The sequence below is a fragment of the Erpetoichthys calabaricus genome, chromosome 2, assembly GCF_900747795.2.
Source record: "Erpetoichthys calabaricus chromosome 2, fErpCal1.3, whole genome shotgun sequence".
NCBI classification, from domain to species: Eukaryota; Metazoa; Chordata; class Cladistia; order Polypteriformes; family Polypteridae; genus Erpetoichthys; species Erpetoichthys calabaricus.
Genome location: NC_041395.2, coordinates 319,266,894 through 319,284,310, shown reverse-complemented (window position 1 = coordinate 319,284,310; position 17,417 = coordinate 319,266,894). Strand labels below are relative to the sequence as shown.

The 17,417-nt window shown below is 41.3% G+C and overlaps 1 protein-coding gene across 5 annotated transcripts in view; it reads right to left on the bottom strand.

Annotated features, from left to right (window-relative positions):
• Window positions 1–17,417, bottom strand: part of marchf8 (membrane-associated ring finger (C3HC4) 8) — a 201,552-nt gene that overhangs the window by 160,481 nt on the left and 23,654 nt on the right. For 2 of the 5 annotated variants that reach the window (XM_051923474.1, XM_028795931.2), the window contains exon 2: window positions 12,797–12,911. The exons of the other annotated variants lie outside the window; for them this stretch is intronic. The gene's annotated coding sequence lies outside the window, so the exon portion shown is untranslated. The remainder of the gene's footprint in view (window positions 1–12,796; window positions 12,912–17,417) is intronic. 5 annotated transcript variants of the gene reach the window in all.

Sequence of the window (17,417 nt, the reverse complement as noted above, 5' to 3'; positions counted from 1 at the left end):
ATATGAACACAGTGTTTTTTCCTCCTCTTCTAGACCTTACATCTTTCAATTGGTACTGCTAATATGGTTGCCTCTAACAGATATTGCTTTTGTTCTAAATGCCAATTGTTCCAATAACATTTATCTACATTTGTTTTAATTCTGCTGGGGAGGCCATTACAAAATAAAGTTAAAAAGGCCTCTGCCCTCTCCCTCAGTGACTAATCGCTTTGCATTCACTTGTATGTACAGTGAATAATGGTGAAGGACTCCAGTTAGCTTTGTCTGTTAAAGTTCAACTTTAGGAAAGAAAAAAAAAAAAAAAAAAAAAAAGTAAATTTCACTCTGACTTGGAGACAGAATCTCCTGTGTTTCGGCTGTACACACAATGAGAGATAAGGAAAAAGCTTAAAAGAGACAAGTGTGGTGACCTAACCATTAACTGTGACAGGTGCATTAGCTGTGATTAAACAATAAATTTCAATTTAGATCAAATGGTAGAGGAAGGATTTGATTAGAGTGATAGTTCACAACTTGGCTTATAATGTTCTGTCTCATGAGGTAATACGGTCCCAGATCAGTCCTCAATACCATGCAACGCAGCCACCTCAGGAGCTCCCCTTAGACACAGGATGGAATTATTTTGGGGCCGGCCAGGAGCAGGAATGAAACCAAGGTGGGAGCGGAGGGGACTGAAAAACAAAACTGTGCTGTGCAGGCCTCCAGACTATGGTTTACTGAGAAAACTCAATCTTAGCAAAGGTGGCAAAACGATTTTCAGTGGCTGAAAAATGTTTTACTTGATGTCTGCAGAATGCTGCAGGCTGTTCACCTCAGTCAATCAAACTCAGTAAAGAGTGTGCAAGTACTGATATTCTTTCAACGAGGAAATGTCTAGCTGGTTGTTTGAACTACAGTAATCCCTCCTCCATTGCGGGGGTTGCATTCCAGAGCCACCCGCGAAATAAGAAAATCCGTGAAGTAGAAACCATATGTTTATATGGTTATTTTTATATTGTCATGCTTGGGTCACAGATTTGCGCAGAAACACAGGAGGTTGTAGAGAGACAGGAACGTTATTCAAACACTGCAAACAAACATTTGTCTCTTTTTCAAAAGTTTAAACTGTGCTCCATGACAAGACAGAGATGACAGTTCAGTCTCACAATTAAAAGAATGCAAACACATCTTCCTCTTCAAAGGAGCAAACAAATCAATAGGGCCGTTTGGCTTTTAAGTATGCGAAGCACCACGGCACAAAGCTGTTGAAGGCGGCAGCTCACACCCCCTTCGTCAGGAGCAGAGAGAGAGAGAGAGAGAGAGATAAAAAAATCAATATGTGCCCTTCGTGCTTTTAAATATGCGAAGCACCGTTCAGCATGTCGTTTCAGGAAGCAGCTGCAGCTGCACAAAAGATAGCAACGTGAAGATAATCTTTCAGCATTTTTAGACAAGCGTCCGTATCGTCTAGGTGTGCGAACAGCCCCCCTGCTCACACCCCCCTACGTCAGCGGAAGAGAGAGAGAGAAAGTAAGTTGGGTAGCTTCTCAGCCATCTGCCAATAGCGTCCCTTGTATGAAATCAACTGGGCAAACCAACTGAGGAAGCATGTACCAGAAATTAAAAGACCCATTGTCCGCAGAAACCCGCGAAGCAGCGAAAAATCCGCGATATATATTTAAATATGCTTACACATAAAATCCGCGATGGAGTGAAGCCGCGAAAGGCGAAGCGCGATATAGCGAGGGATTACTGTACTTGCCTTTATGAGGTACTTCAAAGAGCTTGATCCAAAGCTTAAAATGTAAAAAGTCTGCGCCTTGAACAGATGGATGCAGGTACAACATGAGTGAGACACATTTTACCAAAGTTTGGAAGATAACTCGACAGATGGTAGGAGCAAAAACTGGTCTCACTGTGTACTTTATGGACATTGCAGGACAGTATGAATTCTTAAAATTCACCAAATGGCTGCTTGTTTAGGTTAAAATGAAAAAAACTGAAATGTCTCTCCCAAAACAGAAATTACAGTGCATCCAGAAAGTGTGCACCACTTTTTCCACATTGTTATGTTACAGCCTTATTCCAAAATGGATTAAACTCATTCCCTCAGAATTCTACACACAACACCCCATAATGACAAAAAAAAAAAAGTTTACTCGAAGTTTTTGCAAATTTATTAAAAATAAAAAAACTGAGAAATCACATGTACATAAGTATTCACAGCCTTTGCTCAATACTTTTTGCGATGCACCTTTGGCAGCAATTACAGCCTCAAGTCTTGTTGAATATGATGCCACAAGTTGGCACACCTATCCCTGGCCAGGTTCACCCATTCCTCTTTGCAGCACCTCTCAAGCTCCATCAGGTTGGATGGGAAGCGTCGGTGCACAGCCATTTTAAGATCTCTCCAGAGATGTTCAATCGGATTCAAGTGTGGGCTCTGGCTGGGCCACTCAAGGACATTCACAGAGTTGTCCTGAAGCCACTCCTTTGATATCTTGGCTGTGTGCTTAGGGTCATTGTCCTGCTGAAAGATGAACCGTCGCCCCAGTCTGAGGTCAAGAGCGCTCTGGAGCAGGTTTTCATCCAGGATGTCTCTGTACATTGCTGCAGTCATCTTTCCCTTTATCCTGACTAGTCTCCCAGTTCCTGCCGCTGAAAAACATCCCCACAGCATGATGCTGCCACCACCATGCTTCACTGTAGGGATGGTGCCAGGTTTCCTCCAAACATGACACCTGGCATTTACACCAAAGAGTTCAATCTTTGTCTCATCAGACCAGAGAATTTTCTCTCATGGTCTGAGAGTCCTTCAAGTGCCTTTTGGCAAACTCCAGGCAGGCTGCCATGTGCCTTTTACTAGGGAGTGGCTTCCATCTGGCCACTCTACCATACAGGCCTGATTGGTGGATTGCTGCAAAGATGGTTGTCCTTCTGGAAGGTTCTCCTCTCTCCACAGAGGACCTCTGGAGCTCTGACAGAGTGACCATCGGGTTCTTGGTAACCTCCCTGACTAAGGGCCTTCTCCCCCGATCACTCAGTTTAGATGGCCGGCCAGCTCTAGGAAGAGTCCTGCTGGTATTGAACTTCTTCCACTTACGGATGATGGAGGCCACTGTGTTCATTGGGACCTTCAAAGCAGCAGAAATTTTTCTGTAACCTTCCCCAGATTTGTGCCTCAAGACAATCCTGTCTCGGAGGTCTACAGACAATTCCTTTGACTTCATGCTTGGTTTGTGCTTTGACATGAACTGTCAACTGTGGGACCTTATATAGACAGGTGTGTGCCTTTCCAAATCATGTCCAATCAACTGAATTTACCACAGGTGGACTCCAATTAAGCTGCATAAACATCTCGAGGATGATCAGGGGAAACAGGATGCACCTGAGCTCAATTTTGAGCTTCATGGCAAAGGCTGTGAATACTTATGTACATGTGCTTTCTCAATGTTTTTATTTTTAATAAATTTGCAAAAACCTCAAGTAAACTTTTTTCACGTTGTCATTATGGGGTGTTGGATTAAATTCATTTTTGTCCTCAGAATTCTACACACATTTGGAATAAGGCTGTAACATAACAAAATGTGGAAAAAGTGATGCGCTGTGAATACTTTCCAGATGCACTGTAAGTTAATTGAATGGTCAAATGTTCAGAAAATTAAACAGCAAATGAATTGACAGGTACAATGTCATAGAAGAAAAAAACTTCAAACTAAAATAACCTTGATCCAGACAGCAAAGTGTGTCAATCTGAGTTGATGACATGAAAAGCTTTGTAGAGCATAGAGGAAAATAAAAAAAATGACAAATGTCATTACTTTCAGCTTCTTGCTTTACCATTTATTGCACAACAAATTTGGCTGCTTTGAAAATGTGGTTTTGATGACCTCAGATCAGTTTATTTATTAATATGTCTTACATTTAATTTTTTCTTTTGATGTACTTTTGAGCCCACATAGTTTGTTTAAATAGTAGTAAATATCGCAATTTACTTTTGAAAAATTATCCAGGCATTTGGATGCAATACTGGGACAATTTAATGATCAGCTAACCAAACACGCCTAATGGAATGAATAGCCTCTTCTGTGTTTGTCAAATGTCTTATGTTCAACTTCTTTACAAGAGAGCTAGTAACTGGGCTGACAAACGGCTGGCCAGATTGGAACTGGTGAAAGGGTTTTTGATATCAAGTCCGCTTGTTTATGAAAATAGTGGCTTCATCAACTAATAGGAAACGTGAAATCTGAACACAACTGAAGGCCAGGTAGCCTTTTGTGTGATCTGGAAGGCTACTGGTTAAACCAAAGCTCAAAAGTACATATTTTTTTTATTAATCACTGTGGACTTTTATCCAAATCATTTATCTAGTTTTGACTTTTTAGAATTACTGAGCATTTTGAGGTTTATTTTTAGGTCGCAAGTAGATCACAAATGCAGGCAAAACAACAGGAAAGAATTTTAGTTTATGATTACTGGTCCAAAATATGTAAAAACTGACATTAAATATATATATTTACAATGATTAAAGTACAAACCAGTGTTGTAAATGGGGGAAATTGAAAGAATATTTAATCTTGAGAGGGTAAAGGCATAAATAATAAATTCCTCACATATTGAAACTTTTCCAAATCATTCCAAACCACGACAGACAAATGTGTAGCTACATGGAGTCACTGCAGGGAAGACCTGCCTAAATTATTACAAAACTAACAAAAACAGTCTAGACAGACAAATGCAATGTAAACTGTAAGGCAGGCCATAAGATACACATATTAAAATGTTTACAGAAGAGCAATAGTACAATCAAACTGGGAAAGAAACAGTATTGTGAAAACTTCTATATGGCTAAAGTGACACAAGTTATAAGCATTTTCAAGCCTCTTGGCAAAAATATGCAGAAACTGAATCCTTTTTTTGACAGTACAGTACTGCCACTCGCTCCAACTACTACTCTATTCGCATCACACATCTGCTTGTGTTTTCAACATACTGTGCTTTTGATCCATCAGTTGATACACTACAATAATAAGATTCCACTGCCAGCCTGGATTTGTCTACAGCTCTTCCCCGATATAACTGGAACTCATTTATGTTTGGTTTTAATGCTAAATAAACACATACTTATAAAAACAAGACGCTAATCTCTTCAGTCTAAATTGTCATATACAGTATATTCATACATAAACAAAATGAAAATTTGAAGACTGAAATAGATTTCTGTCAACTAAGGTTCCACTTTTGGTCTCACTCCTTATCGCCTCTGCCCCAGTGATAAAGGCAACTTCCATTTAAAATAAAATAAAAATGTGCCTTAAAGTTGGTATTATCATGTTTTATTGGCAAAAAATGGCACAAATGACTAACAGAAGCATTAGTGGGAGGTCACAATTTTGGACCTCGAAGTGCAAATTTGGACACGAAGTGCAAATTACACCTGCATTGCATTCACATGTTACAAGACAGATGTTAAAGTAGAGTTACGTGCTGAAAAATTTCATGAGTGGTACGTCCCAGTTACACAATTGGTAGAAAACACTTCTACGCAAATTCATAATACTGTCTTCTCATCTCATTTTAGTATATGGTATCTCTCTATTATAAAAGGAAATGCTGAGACAAGACTCTCTCTGAGATTATTTCAACTCCCGCGAGACTTTTTGCCAAGAGATCTTGACAAGTCCCACCCTCCTCTCAAACATTAACAACCACGCCCATGGTCCAACTCACTTCTCATTCGTGTGAATACTATGTCAGACACAGTTCCTGCGCTCTCAGTTCCAAGAGGGGTTGGAAATAAAAGAGTAGAAGACAAAGTAGAACGTCGTAAAGAGGTTCAAAAATGTTGGCGTGATACACATGCAGAGCAGGTTAGAGATTATGAAAGTACTAAAATTCAAAAGTCTCAAAAAAACTGATAGTAAGGATCACATTAGCACTAACAAACAGAAATTATTACTCAGTGAAATAACGGAACAACGAAGAGAGATAAAATACATGGACATAGGTGATATTAACAGAAATATGTAGATATTGTTTGGCTTTAAACTTTAATTTGGAGACTTGTAGATAGTTTAATTTGTGTTGCCATCAGGGAAAAGTAGTGTTTCTATCCCAATGAAGAGGCCCGTTTGCGAGAATTAAAAGATTTGTTGTTTGGTGAAAGTGAAATCCACATACACGAGCAGCAGAGATGTGAAGTGGCAGGCACATAGCGCAGGCCAGGGGTTTAGCGAGCGAAGCCCCCTAGCTAATATTAAAAAATAAATAAATAAATTAATTCACCATGCCAGAAATGGCACTTTTGTTGTCAGTCTGTATTTGGAGTTATACAATACATACTTAATACTTTTTTTTTTCATAAAAATATTACAGCTTATATTTTGTGGACCCAGTAGCAAAACAAAATTAACCTCTCTTTTCTACCATGACTCGTGCGCCCCGGCGAGTGGCAGCCTTTCCAGCAGCTCTGTGTACGACTTTATCTTTCTACCTTTTATCTATTTCACTGATCACTCCTGCCACTTTCTTTTATGTGGACTCATTCCCTGGACACTTTTTACTACTTGGACATGGATTTTTACATGCCGAGACTCGTCTATTCAGGTAGTCAACTTCAAGCGCTGAGAACAAATGCGCGCGCCGGTGTGGTTCCCTATTTACCTGACGAGGTAAGAAGGCGGTATTGTGACAGCAGAGCCGGAGCTAAGCTAAAGACAAAGCGGCTTGTGAGAAAGTGGCGTTACAAGCCTTCGGTGCCTTCTGTGATCCTAGGAAATATGAACTCACTACCAAATAAGATCAACGAACTGGCTGCACTGGTGAAAAATGTCAGAAAATGCAGTTTGTTGTGTTTTTGTGAAATGTGGCTAACAACTACCATCCCAGATGCTAACATGGAGCTACCCGGGTTTAGCAAAGTTAGAGTGGACAGAGACGCAAATACCTGCGGGAAGCAGAAAGGAGGAGGACTCGCTCTCTATGTGAATACAAGGTGGTGCAACTCTGGACATGTAAACATCAAAATCTCCACTTTCTGCAGGGACATCGAACTGTTGGCCATAAGTCTGCGTCCCTATTACTTGCCCAGAGAGTTTGGACATGTCATTGTTGTTATTGTTTACATCCCTCCTCGGACGGACGTGGAGACAGCGAGTGACATCATCCATTCTGCTTTTGCTAAACTGCAAACGCAGTACCCCGAGGCGCTTGTGCTAATCACTGGAGACTTTAAAACATGTGACGCTGGACAAAACATTACCTGCCTTCTCCCAGTATGTGGACTGTAACACCCGGGGAAATAGAACCATTGACCTACTGTATGCAAACGTTAAAGACGCATACAGCGCCACCCCGCTGCCTGCGCTTGGGAAAGCAGATCATAACCTGGTTCTGCTTCAGCCTCACTACAAACCAAGAGTGAGAGAGCTACCTACAACCACACGCTCATTCAGGAAGTGGTCCCCTGATGCAGAGCAGGCTCTGAGAGACTGCTTTGGAACTACGGACTGGGATATCCTGCAGGAATCATATAGGGAGAACATTGAGAAGGTTGTTGACTGCACTACTGACTACATCAACTTCAGTATGGACATTGTAGTTCCAGTACGAAATTGTACGCTGCTATGCTAACAACAAGCCGTAGATTACAAGCGACATCAAGGGCCTTTTGAACCAGAAGAAAAGGGCTTTTTAAAGGCGGTGATCAGCATCAGCTCTAGCGCGTGCAGAAGGAACTCCAAGTCCAGCTCAGGGTGGAGAGGGAGCAGTACAGGAGAAAGCTGGAGCAGAAGTTGCAGAACAACAGCATGAAGGAAGTGTGGGATGGGATGAAGATCATCACTGGCTGCAGCTCAAAGCGGGATGCCACCATCGAGAGAGACGTGGAGAGAGCAAACCAGATGAACAACTTCTTTAACAGGTTTGACCATCCTAACCCACTCTCACCTCGGAGTACTGCACCCTCCACACATCCTTCTGCTGATACCAGCATAGGAGAGACATCCCCACCCACAATTACAGCAGCCCAGGTAAGCAGAGACCTGAGGAGACTTCGTGCCAGGAAAGCAGTGGGTCCAGATGGAGTATCGCCACGACTGCTGAAGTCCTGTGTGTTGGAGCTGGGGAGTCCTCTACAGCGCTTCTTCAACCTGAGCCTGGAACAGGAGAGAGTCCAGAGGCTTTGGAAAATATCTTGCATCACCCCAGTCCCAAAGGTATCACGTCCTGGTGAGCTGAATGAGTTCTGGCCTGTCGCTCTGACGTCACATGTGATGAAGACCATGGAGCGGCTGCTGCTTCACCACCTGAGGCCACAGGTCCGCCATGCCCTCGACCCTCTGCAGTTCGCATACCAGGAGAAGGTGGGAGTGGAGGATGCCATCATCTTTATGTTACACCGATCCCTCTCCCACTTGGACAGAGGCAGTGGTGCATTAAGAATTATGTTTCTAGACTTCTGTAGCACCTTCAACACCATCCAACCTCTGCTCCTTAAGGACAAGCTGACAGAGATGGGAGTAGATTCATACCTGGTGACATGGATCGTGGACTATCTTACAGACAGTCCTCAGTATGTGTGTTTTGGGAACTGCAGGTCTGACATTGCGGTCAGCAACACAGGAGCGCTGCAGGGGACTGTACTTTCTCTGGTCCTGTTCAGCCTATATACATTGGATTTCCAATACAACTCGGAGTCCTGCCACGTGCAAAAGTTCGCTGACGACACTGCTATCGTGGGCTGCATCAGGAGTGGGCAGGAGGAGGAGTATAGGAACCTAATCAAGGACTTTGTTAAATGGTGCGACTCAAACCACTTACACCTGAACACCAGCAAAACCAAGGAGCTGTTGGTGGATTTTAGGAGACCCAGGCCCCTCATGGACCCCGTGATCATCGGAGGTGACTGTGTGCAGAGGGTACAGATCTATAAATACCTGGGAGTGCAGCTGGATGATAAATTGGACTGGACTGCCAATACTGATGCTCTGTGCAAGAGAGGACAGAGCCGACTATACTTCCTTAGAAGGCTGGCATCTTTCAACATCTGCAATAAGATGCTGCAGATGTTCTATCAGACGGTTGTGGAGAGCGCCCTCTTCTACGCGGTGGTGTGCTGGGGAGGCGGCATAAAGAAGAAGGACGCCTCACGCCTGGACAAACTGGTGAGGAAGGCAAGCTCTATTGTAGGCACGGAGCTAGATAGTTTGACATCTGTGGCACAGCGACGGGCGCTGAGCAGGCTCCTGTCAATCATGGAGAATCCACTGAACAGTATCATCTCCAGACAGAGGAGCAGCTTCAGTGACAGACTGAGGAGATCGTTCCTCCCCCACACTATGTGACTCTTCATAGTGTAGCTCATGAAAGCTAGGACATCTGAAAATCCCTATAGCACGTCCACCTTGCATCGCTCATGGGGTGTTTGCTAACAGAGATTTGCTGCATGATCTTAATATTTTAGAAAGATATTAAAGGACTCATCCTGGAGAACAAAAACACAAATGTCTGAGAATTTAGATTGTAAATTCAGGAATAAACTAAAGTCTTCAGTGACCCCTACAGAAGATGGATGTGTAAAGTGTGCATGACATTAATGCCACAAAAAAAAAAAAAAAGATTTGTGATTAAGTGGCATCAAATGAATCAATGGCTGCAAGAGTCAAAAGTCAAATAGTGGGTAATTTTACTGATTAAAAAAACAACCAAGGAATGTGTGAAATAACAGACCTAAAATGCAGGCTTTAAGAAAAAACAGCAATTTGTGGGGAGAAAAAAAACAAACTTTCAACTCTTCAACTGAAGAAAATAAGCACTTTCAACAAACCCAGTGAGGCCACCTACTTTCTTCAATCGGCTGAACTTCAACTACTGAAATAATTTCTCTGTTAGATTAAAGAGGCAACAGATGCTTTCCCAGCACATTGAAAGACATCATACAAGTGAAAAGCTATATGGCAGGACAAGTATTCAGTGTGAAGGAGACTGGCACTACTGAGCAGACATGGAAAATATGATGAATGGGTGGATATAACCAGGACAGACACTCATACAATAGAGCTAAGCATGCATCATACACTTTTGGGTGATCTCAAATGGTGTCTGTGGCTTGACACTCTTTTGGGGTTATGTGGCACCTCCAATACCATAATACTATTTAATTTTTAGACCTACTGCATGAGAATTCAAACTTTAAAACTTTCACTTGGAAACTAGCTCAATGTCTCAAAATCTTTGATCCAGACATCACTTCTGGTATGTATATGTATTTGCAACATATATACACCAGTAGTTCTTAATTCTCCAAAAGATAAGTGCAATTCAGACTTAATTTGCCTAAAGTAAAAAAGGATTCTTCCCATTAAATTTGCAAAAAACACACCAGGGAATTTCAGTCAATCATTTTTATTAGCTAGATTGTTAGCTGCTTCATTGTGAAATACTGTTATCCTAATACTTCTTTACTTCCGCACAGCAAAAGAATAAAAATTCCATCTTTAAAATTAACTGGTAAATTTAAGCAATTAAAGACTGATGTTTACCCTTTCCATCTTATATTTTGACTTGAAATGCAATTTTTTTTATACCAACAAGCACATCAAATAACCTATGCAAAGCTGTGATTTTAACAGTGAAAGACTGTAAACTAATATTGTATTATGCAAAATGAACTGGAAAAAATATTCTACAAAATATGAATATTTCCTCCACCAACTGTGATGCTTTGTGCACAAATGTGCAGAAAACCCCCCACAAAGTCATTATCTCTGCAGGAGCAATTTTTCTCAAAATCAATATGCATCTGGCATTTTGCAATGTTAATAGCCAGGGCAAGTCTCATTTGGACTGAGGCATGTTTATGAATTATCATGTCCATAGCACATCCAAGCACACAAGCATACGTAGACAAAGACAGACATCTACAGTGGTGTGAAAAACTATTTGCCCCCTTCCTGATTTCTTATTCTTTTGCATGTTTGTCACACAAAATGTTTCTGATCATCAAACACATTTAACCATTAGTCAAATATAACACAAGTAAACACAAAATGCAGTTTTTAAATGATGGTTTTTATTATTTAGGGAGAAAAAAAATCCAAACCTACATGGCCCTGTGTGAAAAAGTAATTGCCCCCTTGTTAAAAAATAACCTAACTGTGGTGTATCACACCTGAGTTCAATTTCCATAGCCACCCCCATGCCTGATTACTGCCACACCTGTTTCAATCAAGAAATCACTTAAATAGGAGCTGCCTGACACAGAGAAGTAGACCAAAAGCACCTCAAAAGCTAGACATCATGCCAAGATCCAAAGAAATTCAGGAACAAATGAGAACAGAAGTAATTGAGATCTATCAGTCTGGTAAAGGTTATAAAGCCATTTCTAAAGCTTTGGGACTCCAGCGAACCACAGTGAGAGCCATTATCCACAAATGGCAAAAACATGGAACAGTGGTGAACCTTCCCAGGAGTGGCCGGACGACCAAAATTACCCCAAGAGCGCAGAGACGACTCATCCGAGAGGTCACAAAAGACCCCAGGACAACGTCTAAAGAACTGCAGGCCTCACTTGCCTCAATTAAGGTCAGTGTTCACGACTCCACCATAAGAAAGAGACTGGGCAAAAACGGCCTGCATGGCAGATTTCCAAGACGCAAACCACTGTTAAGCAAAAAGAACATTAGGGCTCGTCTCAATTTTGCTAAGAAACATCTCAATGATTGCCAAGACTTTTGGGAAAATACCTTGTGGACTGATGAGACAAAAGTTGAACTTTTTGGAAGGCAAATGTCCCGTTACATCTGGCGTAAAAGGAACACAGCATTTCAGAAAAAGAACATCATACCAACAGTAAAATATGGTGGTGGTAGTGTGATGGTCTGGGGTTGTTTTGCTGCTTCAGGACCTGGAAGGCTTGCTGTGATAGATGGAACCATGAATTCTACTGTCTACCAAAAAATCCTGAAGGAGAATGTCCGGCCATCTGTTCGTCAACTCAAGCTGAAGCGATCTTGGGTGCTGCAACAGGACAATGACCCAAAACACACCAGCAAATCCACCTCTGAATGGCTGAAGAAAAACAAAATGAAGACTTTGGAGTGGCCTAGTCAAAGTCCTGACCTGAATCCAATTGAGATGCTATGGCATGACCTTAAAAAGGCGGTTCATGCTAGAAAACCCTCAAATAAAGCTGAATTACAACAATTTTGCAAAGATGAGTGGGCCAAAATTCCTCCAGAGCGCTGTAAAAGACTCATTGCAAGTTATCGCAAACGCTTGATTGCAGTTATTGCTGCTAAGGGTGGCCCAACCAGTTATTAGGTTCAGGGGGCAATTACTTTTTCACACAGGGCCATGTAGGTTTGGATTTTTTTTTCTCCCTAAATAATAAAAACCACCATTTACAAACTGCATTTTGTGTTTACTTGTGTTATATTTGACTAATGGTTAAATGTGTTTGATGATCAGAAACATTTTGTGTGACAAACATGCAAAAGAATAAGAAATCAGGAAGGGGGCAAATAGTTTTTCACACCACTGTATTAAAACGTGGTCAAATCACCGGCAGGAATGCCTAAAATGTGTAAATTCCATGTATACACAAACACGACATTCTGACCCTGCCCTTACATAAATACTGGGAAGTGTAAGAATGTGTCATATTTCAGCTGATAAATGTACAGCATTGAACATGACAAATACAGATTAATTTAATAATAATTCAAGCCTATTGGTGGCATCTGCTTCAAATTTGAAGCACAAACCCAAAAAACGGTCTACGCTAAAAGGCCCTTGCAGCACACTTTACAGCATTTACCTCAGTTTGAAAATTCCTCTGTAGTGATGAATGAACCCCACTGAATTAGCTTCGCCTCGAGTTGTGCAAAAATCACAGAAATCTTCAGGAACTTTACTCAACTCCGCAACATGCACTGAAATCAAGGAGAAACTGAATTAAAATTTTGAGTTTATTATAAATAGTGAAATGTCCCAGACACTGCCAAATATGCTAAACTGACTATCATGGTCAAAAATGTGACCTCAGCTATAAGGAAGCAGTGCTAACCACTATGCCACCATGTTCCCCTCACCCCCCCAAATTTGCTGGCAAATACCCTTCTCAAACTGAAAAGTACAGTTATTTTTTTCACCTGGCGCTTTTGCTTGCTCCCTGCTGCTACAAAGTAAGTGCAACACTAAAGCACATGGATTCTTAACTCTTTCCTGTTTGCATCAACTGCACAGCACTCTAGGTAATATTATCAAAGGGGTAGGCACACGTATTACATACAGGTTACATAAAAGTCCATACAAAAAAAATAGTACCTTTAATACACAAATACAACAACAACACATTTCCAGTGTGCTTTCACACATGCATTTTATGTTTAAATATATTTGCAGGTTTTCTGGTAATTTTTAGTTTACCAACATTGGCTGCTACATCTATGTGATCACTCTGCCCTTGTAAAGTATCATGGGGTGGCAGGTGCACCATGAATTTCCAGGACAATACTCAGTGAACAAGGTCACCAGCAAACACAGCATATTCATTGCATGAAAGCTTTGGCAAATTTCACTGAGCAACACTAGTGCTGGTTACGCACACAGCAAACTGTCAATGACAGACCCTAACATGCACCTTATTCAGCCTTACACAAATTTCAAACGGTGAACTGATATTTAATTGATTTACAATTTCTAAAAAGCATCACGAGGTATGTTTGGAAAAAATCTGTGCTGAATTCATGCCTTCTTATTGACACTATGAAGTTCAAGTCAAATACAACATTCTCAAAACCACTTCAAGATTTGTTGTGGAGGACTACCATTTATGCGGTTATGTTACAGCCAGGATTTATGTTTATTTTGTTTTATTGCTGTTGTGAAGTGAAGCCAACTAAACCAAATCAGAACAACACGAAGACTACTTACTCTTAGGTACTCTCTTGCATCAAAAGTATTAATTAGAAACAATCACAGAAGAGTCTTCAAACTTTTTTTAAACATAACGAGGGAGTCATATGGGGGGGGGGGGGAATATGTGCACATACAGAAGGCATCTCTGAATAAAGCCCATTAACACACATAACCAAAGTCACACTGGGCTAGTTGGGAATTGCCGATTAACTTTCACATCTTTGCGGATATGGGGGGTAAACCCATGCAGAAAAGCAGAGAATGTGCAAACTCAAATGCATTTGGAAAAAGGGATACAAAGGAAAAAACCCACCATAAAATTTGTCCCTTGTAGTGACATGATGCCTAATCATCTGGAACACTATACAGGGTGACAGGGAAGGCCACTGAAAAGAAATGAACTAATTGCCGTGTTCATATACAGTAACCAGTTTGAGGGGACTTGTGCTTTGTGACATGGTGCATTATTAAGCTGGATGCATCCATTAGAAGATGGGTTATTTGTGCCTATGAAGGGATGCACATGGTCATCAACAATACTCAGATGGGCCATGGCCATGATTGATTGGTATGAACAGGCCCAAAGTGTGCTAAGAAAGCATTCCCCACACCAACAACAAGAAGCCTGGACTGTTTACACAAAGCAGGTTGGGTGAATGGAATTGTGCCGTTGGTGCCAAATTCTTACCCTACCATCTCAGTGCCTCAGCAGAAATCAAGATTCATCAGACCAGGGTAAATTTTTCTAAACTGTTTTGGTGAGCTTGTGCCCAGTGCAGCCTCAACTTTCTTTTCTTGGAGGACAGGAGTGGAACCCAACATGGTCTTCTGCTGTTGTAGCTCTTGTGCCTCAAGGCTTGACATGTTGCAACTTTCGGAGATGTTTTTCTGCACCATAGTTGTATCGAGTGGTTATCAGTTACCATAGCCTTTCTGCCAGCTCAAACGAGTCTATCCATTCTCCTCAAACTTCTCATTAACAATGAGTTTCCATCCACGGAACTGCTGCTCACTGGATGCTTTCTTCTGAGTAAACTCTAGAGACTGTAGCACGTGAAAAATCCCAGGAGATTAGCAGTTACAAAAATATTCAAACTGACCTGTCCATCATCAACTTGCATGCCATGGTCAAAATCACAGAGACCACATTTTTCCCCTCCATTCTGATACCCGATGTAAACATTAACTGAAGCTCCTGACTTTTAGCTGCCTGCATGATTTTATGCATTGTGCTGCTGCCACACAGTGGATTAGATAAATGTAAAGAAAAGCAGGTGTACAGGTGTTCCTAATAATTTGCCATGCGAGTGTGTGTGTCATGTCATTGCCTCTGTAAAGTTCTGCAGGAAACAAGCAGCACCACTCTTCTAAAAGAATGCTGACACATCTATCAATGATGGTGAGATCTTAAGACACTGCCCAAGGTCTGCCATAAATATTCACAATAGTTGACTTAACACTGGTGAGCAGAAAGTAGAATATGGGGAAAAATGTATTGTTATGCTTATCATACAGTACCATTAGGTGACAGTGTTAAGGGTTCTGTGTCACCTCAGTGACACCAGTCCCAGGAAGACTGGAAAGAATTGCTGTAAAATGTCATGAAGATGAATCATGATACCATGCCTTTTAACAGAATGAGTACAATTAAAATACACAGTGTTCCAACCTGCTTAATCCAACATTACCCCAACATCTCCACCACCACATGCAAAGGTGCAACAAACCCTGGGAAAGTAGTCAGCCCATCCAAAGGACGCACTCAACACCCAAGCACTTGTTCATACCAGGTCAAACCCACACAATTGTGCAATCTCTCTCTCCCCTGAGCACTTCACAGCTGGAACCAAGCACTCAAGACTGTAGGCGTTATCTAGCGAAAGGTACACTTGTGGTGAGAAAACAGCAAAGGATGACTCATCTGACCGTGAGATGTCTCCACTGCTTGCAAGTTCACTGCCCCGTGTTGTCTTTACTACTGCCATCACTGTATCATATATCAGGTCTGACAACCTCTCTGTGTGCTGCTGCCAAATAAACTCAGTTATTGCTTAAAGCCATCAGTTCAAATAATATGAATCTGGGACTGCTCACTTCTTAAATATTACATAGCACAATTCTGAAATGTGCATTTCAAACTTCTCTTGTCTTTTGCTAAAGTTGTCCTTCTTGAAGAGGTTTTCACCTTTGATAGAGATGTCATGAAATACCCGCACTCCAGTTTATCCACACTATTAACCTGTATTTCTGTTAAGGCCAGATAAGAACGCGGGGATAATGATTATATTACTCACTCAGGAAAGACATTTGTGCAATAAGGGCCCATCTTTAAACACTGTGTTCCTCTCATTTACCAAAGTGTTCCTGCCTTATCAGCTGCTATTTTAAAAAGAAAGACCTCTGTGATGGGTTGCTGTCCATGTTGGAAACATTTTGCTAGTTCTCTCCATGCATGAAGACTTATTTTTCAGGTAGCACGGGCCGAAATTTAATCATGCCTTCTAAATAGAGCTTGGTGTATACCAGATGTCTAAGCAGAAGGTAGGCGAGCCATCAAACCACACAACTTGGAAGATCACGTAATGCAACAATGACAAGATAGATAGTCTTAACTATTTCACAGCCATTGTGAATTGTGACAGATTGATATTTTCACTTTAAGTGTTCACCTAATGGATGATATCAATATTAAAACATACACACAAATTTGTAGTGTATGTTGTATTTGCCAGACTTCTAGGGTTCTGGTATTTGGTGGCCTAAAAGTGTCTTCCTTTAGCCTGATGGAATATTGTGCCCAGTTCTACTCCTTGTTTACCTGTTGCGCAGTCAAGTTTTTATTTAAAATGTGTCAAATTTTGGCCAATTCAGAGCTACCATTTGAGGTTACATGGCTGTACTCGTAAATATATCAATGCTCTGGTTTATCCTGCATGGCAAAGGACATGTTTAATATCTTTAGCTGCGCATCTGTGACAGTGCGGGACACTCCGTGCTCCCACTCTTGTTTGGGAGCCTCTTGAACCTGACACCATCAGTTATAGTCATGATGGATGAGCATGGCAGATGAGGACAAAACACACATATAGCAAGGGGTAGGTGCATAATGTGCTCAATGCTTTTATTAAAATAATTAAAAAACCAAAAGTGTCCCAAAACATTGCATTGCAAAAATTCAATAAATATAAATAAATAATCCAATAAAAAGAATGGTGTCCAAATGGAGGTTAAAATCGAGCAAATCTATAAACCAAAATATGTGAGGTTAAAACAACGCAGGAGTCTCCTTTAAAACTTTTAGCCCCAGTGCCTCCCATTAAAAACCGATGACTCTCTGGCTTATCCTAATCGGTCCTCGCAGAACAGAGAGATGTCAACCAATAGACGCAGACACCCTTCATTCCTAGTCCATGTTCCCACTGCCCGATCACTGGCAAGTGACACAAGACACCACTGCACCCTGCCGATGGAAAGCCAATGAAGCAATTGAGGCAGACCGCACCCTAACATGCAAGTGC